The sequence below is a fragment of the Myodes glareolus genome, chromosome 24, assembly GCF_982192425.1.
Source record: "Myodes glareolus chromosome 24, mMyoGla1.1, whole genome shotgun sequence".
Classification (NCBI taxonomy): domain Eukaryota; kingdom Metazoa; phylum Chordata; class Mammalia; order Rodentia; family Cricetidae; genus Myodes; species Myodes glareolus.
This window is the reverse complement of record NC_142049.1, coordinates 2,222,278-2,242,691: the sequence shown is the minus strand read 5'-3', so window position 1 is coordinate 2,242,691 and position 20,414 is coordinate 2,222,278. Positions and strand designations below refer to the sequence as shown.

General features: G+C 44.0%; 1 long non-coding RNA gene across 1 annotated transcript; it reads right to left on the bottom strand.

Annotated features, from left to right (window-relative positions):
- Positions 1-333: 333 nt before the first annotated feature.
- On the bottom strand, positions 334-20,035 carry LOC146889858 (uncharacterized). Its single transcript, XR_014999564.2, has 3 exons — positions 19,829-20,035; positions 2,890-3,017; positions 334-785 (listed from the first exon to the last, which is right to left on the bottom strand). It is a non-coding gene; the product is annotated as an uncharacterized LOC146889858 (long non-coding RNA).
- Positions 20,036-20,414: the final 379 nt, after the last annotated feature.

The following is a 20,414-nucleotide window of genomic DNA, read 5'->3' as shown; positions in this document are numbered from 1 at the left end:
ATCCCCGTACTGGGGAGGCGGACGCAGGATAACTATCCGCTTTTAGACAGCCTGGCTACAGAGTGAGACGGTCTCAAAAAGCCAAAAGAAAAGAAGAAAGAATCCCATCGTCCAGGGGGGCTTTTCTCACTGTGGCCTCATCTGAGATGCATCTTGTGGGCAGGGTCACCCTCCCAGCTTGGCTGCTGGAATCTAGTGCAGCACCCTTGAAGTCTGGGAAGTATGAACCCCTGTTCGGAAAGAGTGGGGATATAAGGGGAATGGTACAGGATCGGCGAAAGAATTCACCCTTACACCAAAGTAGGAAAAAAAGAAGTTTATTGAACACTGGGAGAATTTAAGGGGAGGAGGGAGTAACAGAGAACCATGTGTCTGCGGCTACACTTTGTTTTTAAAAAGATAAAATTGTATATTATATTTATTTCATTGTCTGCGTGGAGGTCAGAGGGCAGTTCGTGGGGCGTCTTTCTGACCTTCCACCACGTGGGTTCCAGGGCTGGAACTCAGGTCACCAGGTTTGAAGGAAGGTCTCTTACTCACGGAGCCATCTCACCAGCCCACAATCTACTTGACGGTGACTCATCCTGTTATTCCCATCACAGTTTCCACCATACAAACAATAACAGTTCTGATGGCTCGGTGTTCAATTCCAGGGGGAGGCTGACTTGAGAGGGAGCAGCTCTGTGGCCTTCTGTGGCGGCTGGATTTGACTGGGCATGCTCACTTGGTGCGAAAGGGTCCCATTCAGGGCTGTGATTGTCAGCAGTGCTCTCGGTGGTTGGTTCCTGAGATGTAACATACTGGGTAAGATGTTGCATTTCAGGGCCTAATGAAAGGAAGGCCTCTTCTACATTGCACCTTAATGGGCTGGAGTTGTGTCTCTGTTCGGGAGTGATGGGAGACCTCGGGAAGACCTCTGAGAGGAGAGTCAGCCAGGACTGTTGAGTTTCTTGTATTAAATTATTTATTAAGGGGCCTCTTTAATGTCTGAACCCTCCCTGCCTTTATAACGGCTGTGTGTATCACACAACATTCAACTTGGACTTTATTTGAAGGGCCTCACTAATCCCTTGTGTCTTGTTGTTTTAGATGGAAGCTGAGCTATTTATTATCTGACTATCAAGAGAAAGAGAGAGCACAAATTTTAATTGGTATTAATAGTAAAAACTCAGAGTCAACTATCGGGGCGGGGGGTGAAAGCTAAGAGATCAAAGAAGCAGAGTGGCTAGCCACTAAAGTTTTTAACGCTACCAATGCTCAGACCAAAGGGGCGATCCTGTCCTCAGACGGCCACCCCAGACTGCCACCCCAGACTGCACTCCTGTCTCCTCCTGCCTTATATCCCTCTCTCTGCCCAGCCATATCACTCCTACCACTCCTGTGTCTACCTCCCCAGTGCTAGGATTAAAGGTGTGTGACTCCCAAGTGCTGGGATCACCTTTGTGTGAACTCTGGTTCTCTTTGAAACTGGATCAATTTCACGAAGCCCAGGGTGGCCTTGAACTCACAGAGATCCATCTGTCTCCCGAGTCCTGGGATTCAAGGTGTGTGCCACCACTGCCTGGCTTCTAGTGGCTTAGCTCTGCACTCTGATCTTCAGGCAAGCTTTATTTGTTAAAACACAAACAAAATATCAGTACACAGAGTAAGAAATTACATGTTCAAGTGCTGCTGTGCCCTCTGTGGTCTTTCTAGACTCAGTGGGAAAGGCTTTTATACAGCCAGTGCAGGTAATTGCTAAGTTGCCCATGTTCCTCTAAATAACCTCTCACCTTTGCTCCCATAAGGAGCCTTAATTAAAATCACTAACTCACTGAAACAAAATAAAAGGAGGGTTAGCTGGGAAGAAAGAGACTAGCAGGACTCCGTATGAGAATTCGTCCTAAAAGCGTATTCAGGTTCAAGAGCAGACAGGGATCATAGCCTTATTGTTGACTCAGGGTTTTACACTAACCGGTAACAGCTGTCAGGCCTCTCACTGCCAGTGTGGGATGTCGCAAGGGAAGTCATGGGGGGCAGAGTCGACTGGTGGTCAAATGCGTATAAATAAGGGGTATGAACATACTTGACTGTTGCGGGTAAAGACTGCTTGTTCATCCCGGCTGCTCGGCCAGCTTAGCCCCAAAATAACCAAACAGAAATTGTATTAATTAAAATACTACTTGACCCGTTTTCTCTAGCCTCTCATTGGCTAACTCTCACATCTTGATTTAACCCTTTTCTGTTAATCTGTATATCACCATGTGGCAGTGGCTTACGGGGAAAGAAACAGCATGTCTGACTCTGGTGGTCCATGGCAGCTCTCTCCCACTCTGCCTCCTTTCTCCCAGCATGCCATTTAGTTTTCCCCGCCTACCTAAGTGTGACCCTATCCGGTCAAAGCTGTCTCTTTATTCATCAACCAATACAAGCAGCACGTAGAAAGAAGGACCTCCCATACCCGTGGACTTCCAGCTTGGGAGAAAGGACACCTGGGAAAGCTGGAAACTTTTTTTTTTTTTAGTATGGAGATTTATTAAAAGGGAAGGGGGAAAGAGATCGAGAGAGGAGGGGAGGGGAGGTAGGGAGAGGAGAGGGAGGAGAGAGCAAGCTGGAAGTTTTGAGAAAACGTTTTGTAGAGGTTGTGCGTGGTGACCATCCAGGGAGAGAGAAAGCCCCCAAGAAGAATTTGTTGTGAAATAGAAAAGGTCTAGTGGTGTGCTTGGGTAAGAGGGGTCAGGGGGAGCTTAAGAGAGTGTTGAGTCTGGACTGCATTTTGACAAGATGTCTCTCCATAATAGTGTGGTCGGCATTTCAGTAATATGAAGAACGAATGTGTAAAAGACACGTTTTTCTAAGGAACATTCTAGAGACGGTGTGGCGCAGTTTAGCTGTGCAGAGGTTACCCACCAGCTCCAATGAGGAGGATCAAAGACCAAAACGTGGGTCCGAGGAAGGGGTCAGAAGAAGTGACCTCCATATTGATTAAGAAATAAGCTCTAGTTCCTGCTACATCCAGGGTCATCCATGGGCTTTTCCTAGAGATGAAAAAAACATGAGAATCTATATATAAACAGTCTGTTAGTCAAGTCCCCCTCCTTTGGAGTTCAAGAATAGAACCAGTGGTCCCTTCCATCCATCCTGTCCCAGGACTTTGGGAATGGAGATGGCCCCCCTTTTAAGAGAGAGGCAGTCCTGGGTCCAATGTCCCTACTGCTTGCAAAGTAGCCTCTGGCCAGTTTTGACAGTCTTGACAGAAGTGTCCTGACTGACTTAATAAGTATAGAAGGGGGCTGCTTGTTCATCCCAGCCACCCAGAACAGAACCAAAATAACCACATAGAACGGTATTATTTAAATCACTGCTTGGCCCTTAGCTCTAGCTTCTTATTGGCTAACTCTTACATTTAACATATCTCCATTAATCTGTGCATCACCCTGAGGTCATGGTCTACCAGCAAAGTTTCAGGACGTCTGTCTCCAGTGGTGGCTCCATGGCTTCTCTATTACACCACCTTCTCTCTCCCAGCATTCAGTTTAGTTTCCCCTGTCAGCTTCTGTTCTGCCCTGCTTTTGCTTTGCTATAGGCTCAAAGCCATTCTTTTTTTCATTAATGGTAATCACAGCATACAGAGGGAAATCTCACATCGCCTCCCCTTTTCTGTTTAAATAAAAGAGAAGGTTTTAACTTTAGTCTACAGGCCCATAGTATCTGGTAGACTTTTTCAAGAAGCAGGAAATTTCAGACTGTTCTACCTATATTGGCAGTTTGTCAGTCACTTTCTTCTGTGTCCTGCAGAATGTCTGCCAGATTCTTTCATGAAGCAGGAACCCCAAAAGATCATCTCACCTTTAGGCAAGTTCAGCAGTCATTTCTCTGTGGGTCCTGCATGTCTAGTTTATATAGCATAGTATGAAGCAGTCCAGACAAGAGCAGTTTCTTGCCCAAATGGCTAACCAACTCCATAAGGAAGCTCTTCAATGCCCATCTTCCTTTTGAAGAAATTGGTGCTGCCAGGAGCGGATGTGTCTCACTGCCATGAAAAGTCTTAAACTCTCAAAACATTTTAAATGTTATATTCTGTAGTCTTTGGAAGGTTTGAAGAACACCTATCAAACGGAAATATATCTCTATATATCTAGAAAACCTAAATGAACTACACAATCACAATACCTTAATCAAGAGCAGAAATATACATCAATAGACCCAAGATCCATACCAGTGCAAATCTCTTCAGCAAATGAGGGCACCTACAGAGAAGGAGGGGGATTTCCTTGAATTTGGTCACCCCATGTCGGGTAAGGGGCATGGATGAAGCTTTCAGCTGTTTGTATCATGATGGAGGAAGCACCTGGAGTTGCCTACTGTAGGTTAGGGCAGCTGCCAGTGCATCCCCCTCCTCAAACCTTCCTTCCCCCTAGTACTGGCGTGCTTTGAAGCAAAGCAAGGAAAGAGATTTTGGGTCTCTTGTCCAGCTTTGGAAGACTTTAGATAGCTGGGGAAGACTCACTGATGAAATGGGTTAAAAAAAAATGACAAGGTCACAGGACCTTCTGGGTCCAGCCAGTCTGGAGTTAGACAGGGCTGGGTTCTCAGTGGGGCCTTGGGTTTTCTCTCTCAGCTTGGTTTAATTGACGGGTTTTATCACTACCAGTTAATCATTGTGAACATGTAGTTAAGGGCCCTCCTGACCTGGATCCTTCTCATTGTTAGGCTACCCAGGATCTGGAGGAAGTGCATCCTTCAACAGCAGGGGCTCCCGTGGGATTCAGATGCGGCCTCGTTAGCCCATCCCTCAGCTGGCAAGTGACCAGATACAGGTCTTTCCCTCGTGAACAGCAGGTAGTGAAAAGAGCGAATATATTTTGCCAGGTTAGGTCAAAGGAGATGGAGATGATCTAAAACGCTTTAACGCAAGTAGAGAGGCCTTGGGTAAAAGATGCCACTTTGGCTTCTGTCTGGGCAGGGTCAGGTATAGGAGGGGAGCGTAGACTTTGATAGGGCAGTTTTCCATTGGCTATCTCATGTAGGGATCACAGGCTTCCTGAAGCAGCAGCAGAACACAACAGTTATTTAAAGCTATTTCCTGGAATGTGTGTGGGGAGTATCAGAGCCTCTGGATGGGGAGAGCGGCTGAACCCCTCTGGGAAGAGGGACCCGGGGAGTAGTTAGTTGATAGGATGGGGTATGATGAAGAAGGGCTATCCAGGATGTCCTGGCCTTCTGAGGGCCCTGGCCGTCGAGCTAAACACGTGGCAGGATTTTTTTGTAGATTTAGATCTTGAGAGAGGGACATGAAAGCTTGGATATATATAGGAGACCTCTGACCACTTAGAACATTGTGACAGATCTGGCTAAGCCACAAGAGTGTTGTGGTGCAATGTCACACCAGGGTCACGTTTGCAGATCCCAGAGTTTGTGCTGCAGCCAAGCCACGTTACAAAAGGACACAAGATGTTTCTTTCTTTGGGGGGTCTAGGGGTCCAATTTTACCTCCGTTCTTTAGGATAGATCCCAATGGTGGATTTGTGGGGGTTATGCTTTGGAGCTGTCCCTTTTGATTAGGATGACCTGCCATGCACTTCCTGTCACGCAGAGAAGGAGGTCCTGGATGACTGGTGTGTGACCCTAGGCACTGATGAGCTAACAACAGCCGCTCAGAACCCGGGCACAGTTAATGCGATTCTCACGGTTTAGCTGCCGTTTTCCTTTGGGGAGATACTAACTGGAGGCAAAGGCTCTAGAAGGCCCGTGCTAGGGACCTGGTCCTTTTCTGTGGTGTGTCAATCATGGCTCTCTCACCATAGTTCCCCTTCTTTGTGAAGGTTCACTACCTGGATGTGGGGGACACACTTCACAGCTGTAGGTCTCACTGTGGAAGGTTCCCTAACCTCTGAGACTCAGTTTCTGCCCCGGCAGCAGAAGAGGCCAATGTATGGGGTAAACAAGAAAACACACATGCATGCACACATGCACAGACACACACATGCACACACATGCATATACAACATGCACACACAGAGACACACATGCATACATGCTGTGGAAGTTCCTTCAGCTCCTTCAGCCAATCGCCGCTGAGTTACCAGCCCATTGGGGCGTGGTCTCTCCCTTTAAAAAAAGCAGCGGCTGTCCTCCACTTTCTCTTTGTCTTCCGGCTCCGGTTCCGGCCCCTGGACTCCTTTCCTGTTCGCGCGGAGGGGCTGTTGTCTGGGACGGTAATCTGTAAGTTTTTTCCCCTTTGAATAAATAACCATTCTATTAATCATAATTCCAAACTGGTGTGGGATTGTCTGTGACTTACGCCTTCATCTGGCGCCCCACGTTTGGTTGTAGAACCCCCCCTTCCCCCCCCACTCAACTGCTTGCTACCAGCTCGGCTAGTCACGAGACCTCCCTCAGCTGCGGCCTGTGCCCTGTGTGTGGAGCCAGCAGTTCAGTTAAACCCCACGCCTCCCAAGCTCCACAGGCTCGGGACAGTCTCTGCCTGCCTGGTTTGCTCTTTTCTGAGTTGTTTTCAAATTTCCCTTGTAAGTGCAGCGCTTTAGTGGCGTGAATCAGAACGACTCGGTCACGTGGAGGCATACGCGGCTTCCGGGTTGCTCTTTTCTACCCCTGGATTCTGGGTTTCTGGTTCCGTGTATGGAATTGATTTAATTAAACTTTCTTTCTTGAGCAACTTATATTTCCTAGTTTTTAACAAATACTAAGGCAGACACTGAAACAGGACCTGTTTAAGTCACCTTTGCAGTGGTTCTAGTCGCAACTTGGCAACAGCGCCACCAACTAGACAAGAGGTAATATGGCAGTTTTTGTTTCCAACGCCAATTTTACTGTTTTCTTTATTAATACAATGGATTATGTCATGCAAGGTTTATATGACTATGGGAATATATTAATTTACTTGTTACTAGGTTTCAGTTTTCTTTTCAATATTTTATCATTAAGAAAGATACGATTTTTACGGACTAATATTGAACAACTAGTTGAAAGGATTAAAATTATTGAAAATCAGGGGTTATCTGAACAAGTGGATACTATGATAGACAAAATTGACTCCATGTCCAAGGGTACTAGGAAGTTACCTGAAAGGGTACAGGCTGTTGAATTTGACGTTCAAATGTTACCACAAAGTTTTGATAAGGTAACAGATAGAATGAACCTCCAGAATGGGAACCAAAAAACTGATACCTTAGTGAAATTACTAGAAACACGGGTAGGTCAGGAGATTCAGGATTTAAGGGATACAATGATAAAAAGATTAGAAATGATTGAAGAAACTATTGGAGCTGGTGAACAGAGTAAGAAGGCACAAGGACAGGATACAATGCCACCACCAGCTGTTAGAACTGGCTTACCCAGGGTCCTAACAACATACCCTGTAATTTATTCTGACAAAGGGTTAACTTCCAAAGGCTCAAAGGGAGTTAAAGAAGCTAGATGGACACCAATAGCAATGAATGATTTAAAAGAAATTAAGCAAGCTGTCGTTAACTTTGGCTTGCACTCTGCATTTGTTAAGGAAATGATAAGGACTTGGGCTTCTAATGTCAGAGCTACCCCCCATGATTTCTCTCAGCTAGTGTCTGCAGTTTTAGATGATGGGCCTTCCTTGATGTTTGGAATTTATTTCAGAGAAGAATCCAAACATATGGAACAGCAAGGAAGAGCAAAAGGTGTGGAGGTTTCCCAAGATCAAATTCTTGGTGTAGGAGCATATGCTGATCCACAGGTCCAAGCTCTTTATGATGAAGAAGTGCTGTCCTTATGTCACAAAGCAGCCTTGAATGCTTTGAATAGAATACAAGATCCAGCAAAAAGGGTCGAATCATATACCAGGGTTAGGCAGGGACAGAGAGAACCCTTTACTGACTTTGTGCAAAGATTAATTAAGGCTCTGGACATAGGGGTAACAGACCCAGAAGCTAGACGAATACTTCTTGAATCTCTAGCTTTTGAAAATGCAAATACTGAATGTAAAAAGATAATTGGGCCTTTAAGATCTAGATCAGCACCAATGGAAGAATGGATACAGCATACAATGAATGTTGAGATGTTTAGCTATAACGATGAATCCTGGGTAGGAGAAGCGATTTCCAAAGCTATGAGGAGACATCAAACTACCAGGTGTTTTAATTGTGGTAAATTAGGACATCTGAAAAGGGATTGCAGGCAAAGAAATCCTAGGAATAATATCTCCTCTGGGAATGACAAAAGTAGGAGATCTCAGCCTTCAGGTATATGCAGAAGATGCGGTAAAGGCCGACATTGGTCCAACGAATGCAGGTCAACAACAGACAGACAAGGCAACCCGATACCATCGGGAAACTCCTTGAGGGGCCTCTCGCAGGCCCCCAAGCCAAAAGTGGCCCAGTCATTCCCAGTTACAGTCGAAAATGTGTCTCACCAAGAAAATTAAAAACTCCAATGTCTGCCGTAAAAAGTAATACTGGTCTAAATGATGAATTACATGTGGAGAATGAGTCAAAAAATTCAGGAGGACAGAGTAAACGTATATTTTGGCAAACGTATATTAACGATCAAAGACCAAAGCTAAGAGTCTGTATAAATGGCATTTTTATTGAAGGCTTATTAGACACAGGTGCGGATGTAAGTATAATTACTCCAGAATCCTGGCATCCGAATTGGCCTCTTCATGAGGTAGATGTTCAGTTCCTGGGAATTGGAACCCTATCTCGTGTAAAACAAAGCACAAGATGGGTGGAATGCATAGGGCCTGAAGGGCAAATAGGAAGATTAAGGCCATATATAGCAAATATTGCAATAAATTTATGGGGCCGTGACCTGCTACAGCAATGGAATACCCAGATTAACATTCCTGTAGTTCCAGGAACTCACAATTCTGGGAAGGATATAATGAGGTATTATGGAAAAAGGTCACCAGCCATTCAGGCTGTACAAGAACACACAGCCAATAGCAAACCTTTAGAGGTACCAACAGCCCTACCTTTAAAATGGCTAACTGAGAAGCCAATATGGATCAAGCAGTGGCCTCTAGCTGAAGATAAGTTACAGGCTTTGGAACAGCTGGTACAAGAGCAACTAGATGCTAACCATATTGAAGAATCAACCAGCCCTTGGAATTCTCCTGTGTTTGTTGTAAAAAAGAAATCTGGTAAATGGAGAATGGTGACAGATCTAAGAGCTGTCAACAAGGTAATTCAGCCTATGGGTCCGCTACAATCTGGAATTCCTTTGCCTTCTCTATTACCAAGAGGATGGCCTCTTATAGTTATTGATTTGAAAGATTGTTTTTTCACTATACCTTTGCAAAAAAAGGATAGAGAAAAATTTGCCTTCACAGTGCCTACTTATAATAATTCTCAGCCTACTAGGAGATATCAATGGACTGTCCTCCCACAGGGGATGCTCAATAGTCCCACATTGTGTCAATATTTTGTTAATAAGCCACTGGAAATAATTCGTAAGCAATTTCCCAAGTCCATAATTTATCATTACATGGATGACATTTTATTATCTGATTCAAATAAAGATATTTTGGAAAGTATGTTTGAAGAAGTAAAGAAAGTTTTGCCTAGGTGGGGATTACAAATTGCCCCTGAAAAGATTCAAAGAGGAGATTCTATTAATTACCTAGGCTACAGAATAGGGTTAGAGAAAATTCGAACACAAAAGGCACAAATTAGGAGAGACCGGTTACGGACTCTTAATGACTTCCAAAGATTGTTAGGAGATATTTCCAGTCTACGACCAGCTGTTGGGATAACACCTGATCTAATAGTTCATTTAAACAAAGCCTTAGATGGTGATAAGGATTTGAATAGTCCCAGAAAATTGACAGTTGAAGCAGAAAAGGAACTGACAATGATTGAGGAAAAATTACAGGAGGCACATGTGGATAGGGTCAACCCGAATCTTAGTTCCATCCTAGTCATACTGCCTTCCAGAATTTCTCCTACAGGGATTTTAATGCAGAGGGAAGATATTATTTTAGAGTGGATATTTATACCTCATAAACCAAGTAAAAAATTAAAAACTTATGTAGAAAAGGTTTCAGAATTAATTATAAAAGGTAAACTGAGACTTCGTCAACTAGCAGGTATAGACCCAGCAGAAATTATAGTGCCTTTTACTACTGAGGAAATAAGAAAGTTATGGGAAGATAATGAACCATGGCAAAGAGCTTGTGCTAATTTTTTGGGAGAAATTAGCAGCAACTATCCCAAAAGTGATAGACTTAACCTCATAAAGAGAACTTCTTGGATTCTTCCTAGAATTGTACGTGATGCTCCAATAACTGGAGCTCGGACATTTTATACCGATGCAAATAAATCAGGGAAAGCAGGTTATAAATCGGAAGAATTGAGTAAGGTGGAACAAAGCCCTTATAATTCTGTCCAGAAGGCAGAATTATATGCCATTCTTATGGTGCTAAGGGATTTTAAAGAACCTCTTAATATAGTTACAGATTCACAATATGCAGAAAGAGTTATCTTGCATATTGAAACCGCTGAATTCATACCAGATGACACAGAGTTGACTTCATTGTTTATCGAGGTACAGGACATAATTAGGAATAGGCTTTGTCCAATGTACATAACACACATCCGGTCCTATACCGGTCTGCCTGGGCCTCTAGCACAAGGTAACGCTGAAATTGACCAATTATTGATTGGAAGCGTTCTGCAGGCCTCAGAATTTCATAAAAAACATCATGTCAATAGTAAAGGCTTAAAGAAAGAGTTTTCCATTACATGGCAACAAGCTAAGGACATTATAAAGAGATGTCCTACTTGTTCTTTCTATAATCAAACACCATTGCCTGCAGGGAGTAACCCAAAGGGTACTCAAAGGAATGAAATCTGGCAGATGGATGTGTTCCACTTTATGGAATTTGGTAAATTAAAATATGTACACCACACCATAGACACGTATTCAGGTTTTCAATGGGCAACTGCCCTGAGCTCAGAAAAGGCTGATTCGGTAATCACACATTTATTGGAAGTTATGGCCATCATGGGTATACCTGCACAAATAAAGACAGACAATGGTCCAGCATATGTATCTAAGAAAATGAAACGCTTCTTTGCTTATTATAATATAAAACACGTTACAGGTATACCAAATAATCCTACAGGTCAGGCAGTTATAGAAAGATCAAATCGTACTATAAAGGATATGCTAAACAAACAGAAAGGGACGAAAGATACCCCCAGAAATAGATTGCATAATGCTTTATTAACCTTGAATTTTCTTAATGCTAATGAGAAAGGAACAACAGCAGCAGAGAGGCATTGGATAATGGAAAAAACTTCTGAACTAAACCAACCTGTTTATTTCAAAGACGTGCTGACCTCTCAATGGAAGCCAGGAGATGTGCTACGTTGGGGAAGGGGTTTTGCTCTTGTTTCCACAGGAGAAGAAAAATTGTGGATACCATCAAAATTAATAAAGGTTCGATTTGAAGAGGAGAAACCTCTTGGAAAGGAGAAATGACAGCATCTACAATGATGATAACCATACAGGTGGTAAGAAAAGCATATAGAATGGGGGCAGGGTTCTGTTCTTATCTCCACAGGAAAACACTGATCTTTGAAAAGTTCAAGGGACCCTGGATATTTGAATACTGACAGATGGAAAATAACGGCCCAATAGGGACTATCAAGAAAACTGAATAGGTTCTGTAAGTACCATATACTAAATCATATTTCTAAATTTATAGAGCTGGTTTTAGAGTTGGACTCTGGCTCAGTCCCTCTCTAATTCCAAGCCTGTTGTTTAAAGAAAAACCCAGAGTTTCTGGAGTTTCTGTCTCATGTCAAGAGCCATGATATGGGACAGAAAGAAATATGAGTTTAGAAAACATCTTTACTTTTCTTCATATCTATCATACCTTCATTAAATATATCTATCATGTCTCTCATTGAATATAGGTATTCATGTATATGTCTATATAATTAATGTTTAAGTTTTCCACAATGAACAATGAGTTTTTCCTACAGTGACATTTGAAGTTTCCAGGAAGAAGATGGGGCCCCATAACAACAACTCCACCTGGTTGATATGACGTCATGATACTGATAGCGCTACTACAAGACCTGTTTTGGGTACCAGCTGCACAAGACGGTTCCAACGTGCTGAAATGGTGCACATCTTGTACAACATTCTGGCCAGACCTCCACAAAATACTCAGAGACTATTTGCAATTTTAAAAGACATTGATCTTGAAATTTAACCATCATTTTACTTTCACAGGATCCCCCAGAAAGAACGTCGCCCCCATGACAGCTGGAAGTAATTCTAGAGAACGACGTCCCCTCTCCCAATAAAGTTTGTCCTTGGGTTTAGGGACATCATTTAGGGGTTGGTTATAATTAGTATACGGTTGAGGGTTGGGGGAGGAATTTTATAAGCACAGGAATCTTAAAAAAAAAAAAAAAGGAGGGATAATTGGATTATGGGATAAATAGATTTGTACTTGTGAGTTATTGCTTTTAGACAAACATATTGGTATCGATTCTTATATATTGATACAAAGTTAAATTATGTTGACTATTTTATGCATGCATGCTTCATGCTTCTACCTCTGTTTAAAACATTTTTATGTATTTGTATATATATATTGTATTGATATATGTATATTTACCATATTGCATTGTACACTTCTACCTCTGATTAAGATACTTATATATTGTTTATGTATTGATATATATTTACCATATTGCAATGTATACTTGCACATTGTTTATATTTGGAGGTCTCATTGTCCTCATTTATTGCACACTTGTTTATTATCTCAGTCTTTAAGTTAGATAGATATTGAGAATTATATAGATCAACAGTCATCTAAGTTTGTCATTTATAATTAGACTAATCAGGTTCTTTAGATATATAGAGATTATATTCAGTATAGATAGATAATCTTCAACCTCTTCAAAGAGCTGTAGAAAATGGCCTTTAATCTAATTCAGAGTTCTATGGTAGGGAGACACAATCACTCCTGGCAACACTGATCTATGCCCGAGAGAATGTTGAGCACCAAAGACACTCCACCTGGAGCCTTTCTTCTTGGCAGAACTGGCCTTTGGGTAAAGAAATGCTCATACCTCAACTACTGACAGAGTTACAGAATATCCGTAAATGGATAAAACAAGACTGTCATATCCTGCCAAGACAGGGTAAGATAGTTTTGAAGTTTCTTGCCTTTGAAAATGGTATGTCAGTTACATCAGGCCTTAGCCAAAGTTGGTTGCTTCAACGCTGCAAATGTGACTTTGGGTGTTTGTCCAGGTAGCCAGTTGTCTCTGCGATTTGTTACATGTTCTGGAAGTTGTTTGATTGCACTTCCTAATTACTCAGATAACATTATTTCCCTTCTCAGATCTTCGATGGGATTGAAGATTATATAAATGTAGTTACTTTCCTTTCATGACTTGGCCAAGTTATTTGTTATACAAGACTTAAGCTAGTTAGAATAGGATATTTGTATTTATTGTATATAATTTCGTAGGTTTGTACTTATTGTATATAATTGCGTAGTAGGCTTAGAACTCTCTTACTTAAACAAAAGGGGGAGATGCTGTGGGAGTTCCTTCAGCTCCTTCAGCCAATCGCCGCTGAGTTACCAGCCCATTGGGGCGTGGTCTCTCCCTTTAAAAAAAGCAGCGGCTGTCCTCCACTTTCTCTTTGTCTTCCGGCTCCGTTTCCGGCCCCTGGACTCCTTTCCTGTTCACGCGGAGGGGCTGTTGTCTGGGACGGTAATCTGTAAGTTTTTTCCCCTTTGAATAAATAACCATTCTATTAATCATAATTCCAAACTGGTGTGGGATTGTCTGTGACTTACGCCTTCACATACACACATATACACATGTGCATGCACATATGCACACACATATACACATGCACGCACGCACACACAGACACACATGCATGCATACACATACACATGCACACACAGACACATGCATGTACACACATATATTTGTGCCAAAGTGCACGTGTAGAGGTCTCTCGCCTATCATGTGGGTGTTGAATATTAAACTCAATTTGGCAGCAATCGCCTTTACCTACCAAACCATCCTCTGGCTCCATGTTTACTGTTGTTGCTGTTATTTTGTTTTTAAAACCCTCTAGTAAGTCCTAATGTCACGTGGGTACTAAGGAACTTGAAAAGACGCTGTCGGGTTGATAAAGTCCTTCCACAAACACCCACCGCTGTAGACCTGGCAGTTTCTAGGGGATGAAGCATCACCTCCACTTCACAGACGTGGAAACTGGGGCTCTCCTTGCTCCTCTACGGTCACAGCACGGTCACAGCACTGAAACCCCGCATTGGCTCCGTGAGAATTCCAGTCCTCCTGCTGTAAAACCCGGCACCTCAGCCAGCCGTCACTGTGTGATGAACACGCCTCCCCTCCTGCCAAGCCGAACGTGTCCCTAAATATTTCTCTCCCACTCTCTCACCTCCACGCCTTCCCCCTGCCTGGAAGACTTTCTCGGCCCAATCTGCCAGCTGCGGTCCTTGCTATCTTCTGAAGCCTCCACCTCCTTCGCAAAGACATTTCCATTTCCCAGTTCCTCTTCCCTTAAATTGGAAGCGCCAGTCTGGCGCACGCTACTCTTGAGCTCTGTCTGCGGCCTGCGCACTGTCTTGCCTGGATACAGCTTCTTGCAGTTTGCAGGTGTTTGCGCTTTCTTTCTGCAGAGGCGGCGCCCATGCCCGGCTCATCCCTTACCTTTTCAGGTAAACCTCTTTCAGGAAATCCCACCCCGCAGCACCCCTACCCTTCCACCGTGGAGAACCCTTCCTTTGCTACCACGGGGTGCGGAGGATACCTCTTTGCAAACACAATGATAAGGTGTGGATTCTGGAGACAAACACATCTCAGGCTTGAATCTCACCCTCAGAGCGGACAAGTTTCCCACAGCAGCCCCCCCCCCACCCAACCGCCACCTTATGTTTTTCTTCTGTAACGTGAAGAAATAATGACCCGTACTTGAGACGTTGTAGTAAGGATTAACGGATTAACTCATGTTGAATGTGTGGATCTGTGCCTGGAATATAGCAAGCTCGTGATGAATATTACCTACTTCTCTGTGATTTATTAATTCATTTGACAGCGCTGGGAAAAAAATATTTGCAAAACTGGACAAGAAAGACGATTCTGGGAAGACTGCAGAAGAGGAAGCACCAGAAATCTATCTTTCAAATGTCACAACAATTGATTGTTGGATTCTGTCTGCCGTGCCTGCTGTGTGGAATGCTGGGAGCTCTCGGCGGGAGGGGGGGCTTAGTTCACAAGCTAGATGATTTTGATTTCAGTCCATTGGAGCTGGTAATCCGGCAGCAGCAACCTATAGACCAGTCTTTGTGGTAGGCAGCTGTGCAAGCCATGACCTGTACGATGCTCAGAAAAGGGACATAGGTTCTCAGTACAGGCTCAGAGTCCTGAATCATTCTCATTGTCACTTCAGAGGTGGGGACACAGGCAAAGCCCCCAACCCCTCCGGGAGCCTTTGTTAATGCACCTCCCCAGCTGAAGCCTACCAGGGGACTTAAAGATCTGCCCCCTTGGGAGCCACGCACTAAACACCATCTATTCCAAAGGAGCCCTATAGACGGAGGACACTACAAAGTGACCCCGCACAGCCAGGGAAGGGCACAGGCTCACAGGCTCAAAAATGACCCCAAAAGACCTGATTATACCCTAGCCTGATCCTTGCCACAGCTTTTGTTTAATTTTGATCTGTTTTTTGAGACAAAGTCTCACTATATAGTTCAGGCTGTCCTGGAACGACATAACAGAACAGCCCGACACTTGTATTCCCCTGTCTCTGCCTTTTTAGAGCTGGGAGGAACAGTATGTACCCTAATGTCCACCAGGACAGCTATCAGCGAAGAACAACCAACTAACCGACCACCATGAACCCTGGAGGAGAGAATTTTTATTTCAAGAACTATTGTGTTACTAGTTTAAAATGTCAAAATTTCAGCCTGGTCTACAAGAGCTAGTTCCAGGACAGGCACCAAAAACTACAGAGAAACCCTCTCTCGAAAATAAAAAATAAAGTCAAAATTTCAACAAAACACTACGAGGTTGTCAAACACCAAATGCGCCCTATTTGAAAAAAAAAAGGAGGATGGGGTGAGATGACTCTGTAGGTAAAGTGTGAGCCTGGCAACCTGCAATCCTAGTTAAAAAAAAATATAAAGGTGAAAGGAGCGACTAGGCGGTCTTGTGACTGCCACATTATGTCATGACATGCACACACACTCCATACGTCATCAACATGCACAATAATACTAATAATACAAACCATAGTAATAATCAAACAGAGGCCAGGCATAGTGGCGCACACATTTAATCCCAGCACCAGAAGGCAGAGGCAGACAGATCTCCATGATTTCAGGGCCAGTCTGGTCCATATAGTGAATTCCAGGCTGCCAGGGCTATGTAGAGAGACCCTGTCCCCCAAAAAATGAAAAAGCAAAATTAAAGAAAAATAAATATTAAATGGAAAGTGAGAAGGAACCGACAACGGATTTATTCTACAAAACTTGAAAATAACCAAGAGGAAGTCAGGAAAGCGATGCATGAGCCGACCGTTAACAAGCAAGAAAAGATATAAAAACCTCCGAGAGAACCTGGAGCTGAAAAGACAACAGCTGAGCTGGAAACTTCCCTTCAGGGATGCTGGAGGTGAGAGAAAGATCCAGCAACCCTGAAGTCAGGATGGAAACAGTTGCATCTAAAGAACAGCAAACAATCAGACAATGTAGACGCCCCTCAGCCAATGAGAGGTGCGTCTGCTTCATTAAGTCTGATTGGAAGAGACATGGGTAGAGAGTTATGTTTGGAGAAATGATGGTTAGAAACTTTGCAAATTTGATGTAATTTCAGCCAACTCCAAGAGGCCCTTGAGCAGGGCCTGCCTGAGCTAAGACATTATAATCAAATTATCGAAAGCCAGACATAATCTTGAAACTCTTGCCGAAAGCAGCCTAGAGAAGCAGCTACAGGGTTTCCCAGCGGGAGTCTCAGAGGGACCCTGGAAGCTTTGGAGGCTGGAAGCAGGGGACGGAGACAGTCAGAAAGCTAAGAGGGAACCAAGCACAAACCTGTCAATCAAGAATCCTGCACCTCGGGTTGGAGAGATGGCTCAGAGGTTAAGAGCACTTACTGCTCTTCCAGAGGTCCTGAGTTCAATTCCCAGCAACCACATGGTGGCTCACAGCCATCTGTAATGAGATCTGGTGCCCTCTTCTGGCCTGCAGGCATACATGGAGGCTGAACAATGTGTACACAATAAATAAATACATCTAAAAAAAAGAAAGAAATAAGAATCCCGCACCTCACAGAACTTCAAAAATGAGAAGGACGAATTAAGACATCCCCATCCTGTCCCGAAAGAAACACTGAAGGGATTTCCCTAGGGTGGAAGAAAGGGATGGGGCAGCAACTCACGCTGTAGGCAGAAGATTCCAATAACGATAAACGCGGAGGCAATTATAAACCCTAGTGTTGCCGTGGGGGCAGCTTGCAACCTCACTTCCGGTTTTCTGTGTTGTTTGAAAAGAATTATTCTTTTGTTTAGTTTTTGAGGCGTGTAGTGAGTAAATGTGTAATTTTGTGATTTCAACAAGTGAAGGGGATAAGGAAAGACTGTTAAGGGACTGTGTGTGTGTGTGTGTGTGTGTGCGCGCGCGCGCGCACATGCACCTGAAACTAAACTGTTGTTATAAATTCATGTTAGTGCATTATACCTTTAAGATGTTAAACATAATCCTATAGCTCACAAAGAAGACAGCTATAGAATAAAAATGAAAGCAAATGAGGGAGGGATTTAAATGCTTTGCTGCCAAAAATCAGCCAGACATAGAAGAAAACAGAATGCAGGAAACAGGAGACAAAACTGCAAGACACGTATAAAACAGACAACCAGATGCTAGAGTAGAGCCTCCACACCAGAACAGAAGTCTTCCTTCTTGGATCTCGAAAACATTGTACTGAGTGAGGTAACCCAGACGCAGAAAGACAATTATCACGTGTGCTCACTCATAAGTGGTTCTTAAACATAAAGCAAAGAAAACCAACCCACAAATTACAATCCTAGAGAACCTAGACAACAATGAGGACCCTAAGAGAAACTTACATAGATCTAATCTACATGGGAAGTAGAAAAAGACAAGATCTCCTGAGTAAATTGGGAGCATGGGGACCATGGGAAAGGGTAGAAGGGGAGGGGAGAGGCAGGGATGGGAGCAGAGAAATATGTAGATCTCAATAAAATCATAAAAAAAGAAGTCATTCTTCTCTGTGTGGGGGAGATATGCTCCAAGAACCCCCCCAAACTACAGGGGGTGCTGAGCCCTATACATGCTATGGTTTTCATCGGCATCCACACCCGTGGGAAAGCTTAACTTATAAATTAGGTGCAATGAGTGATTAGCAGAGATAGTTAATAAAACAAAGCCATGGAGCCGTCACAGCAACGTGCCATAATAATGGGCAAATATTTCTCCCTCTGACACAGAAGGCATTATATAAGGATTACATTATATAATGGATATAATGGATTATATAAGGGTCATATTACAGAACGGAGAGTCTGGATAAAGGGGATATTTGCGCCCTGGAGAGGACAGAGTGGAATAGAGCAGAACTGGGTGAAATTTCATCTTGCTACTCAGAGCAATTTAAATCTCTTGAGTTATTTCTGGAATTTTTCATACCTTAATTGACTTTAAAGGGCAGTTTAAAGGGTGGGAAAGAAAACTCTGGACAAGGGAAAATACTGCAGCTACTTTATTTATTTATTTTCATTTACTTTTAGAGATAGGGTTTCTCTATGTAGCCCTGGTTGTCCTGGAACTCACTATGTAGACCAGGCTGGCCTTGAACTCAGAGATCTACCTGCCCTTGCCTCCAAAGTGCTGGGATTAAAGGTGTGTGCCATTTTTTTTTTTACCTATGTAGGATCTCAATTGTAGCTGAGACTGGTTTGGAACTTGCAATCCCTCTGCCTCAGCTTCTCCTGTGCTAGGATTAGGGGTGTGAGCCGCCATGGCAGGATGGACAAACAAAACACGGGGTTCCAACAACAGCTGCTTCTTTATTTATGATTGGTTATGAAACAATACACCCACTTTAAGCTGGAAATACCTTATTAGAAACGTGCTTACACACCTAATCTGGGAAGCATCTTGGCTTAGTACAATAACATACTGGAGGGGATAGGTTGTACTTGTGCCTGGCTGACTGGAGCTGCCCCGCATTGTAGGAGAGCATCGGATGGCATTATCGGTAGCTGGGGAACAGCATAAAGCACACTTCCTACTGATTGCCTATTGATTTTACATTACGCTGTGCCAATGTCAAGTGAAAAATAATTAAGTCAAACCAAAGATTACACGTCGGGTATCGGAGGCACAAAGGGAACCACGAGGGACCATTGATGGGGACTTCCCAAGAGAGAGTTACTTTATACTCAAAGACAATAGCTCTACGATGAAAGAATGGCAAAAAAATCTTTCAGGCAAGTTGTAACCAAGCCTGCGGGGTGGCTAGACCCTTCTCTTCTCCTCCCCTTTCCCTCCCCTCTCCTCCCCTCCCTTCTCTCCCCTCCCCTCTCCTCTCCTCCCCTCCCCTCTCCTCCCTTCCCATCCCTTCCTCTCTCTCCCCTCCCCTCCCTTCCCTTCCCCTCTCTCCCCACCCCTCCCCTTCCCTCCCCTCCCTTCCCTTCTCCTCTCTCCCCACCCCTCCCCTCCCCTCCCCTCCCTTCCCTTCCCTTCCCTTTCCTGTCTCTCTGATCCCTGCATCCAGGAGCAGAGTTCTCATTCACTCCAGACAGCCAGTAATGCTCCTACCTCTGTGGCTCAGACATGGGAGCTGGAAGTCCTGAGGGTTCAGTACCACGAGGCACTTTATCCCCCATATGCCCCTCACTTTTCATGCGGGAGTCTAAGGTCCAGAAAAACCGCATGACTTGTCCAAGGTCACAGAACTAATAAACAGGGCCGCTTCCAGACTCCCAGGCAAGGGCTATCATTTCTACCTCTCTGCCTGGCTCTTTATACACGGCAGCCCATGCCTGGTCGTCTGTCCTGCTGTCTTTATTCTCCGCCCATTTCTCCACTCGTCCACGTGTTTCCCAGAGGGGCCCCTGACACACGTCTGATCTTGACTGTGCTCTGGGAGTTCACAGTTGAGGTGGACTTACCGACACAGGCCTAACACCGATCCCAAAGAATTTAAATGTCTGCCAACGCTAGAGACATAGTACACTGGATCCAGAGCAGTCTGGGAAGTTGTCATGGGGCAGGGGCTGAAGGCATCCCCTTGGGCCCAGAGAAAGGACAGTGGGCTTAGCAAAGGAACAATATAACCTAAGACTGCAGGGGAAAGAGTGGAGCAAACAGTGTCCAGTGTGGTTGAAAAACAGGGACTTCGGTG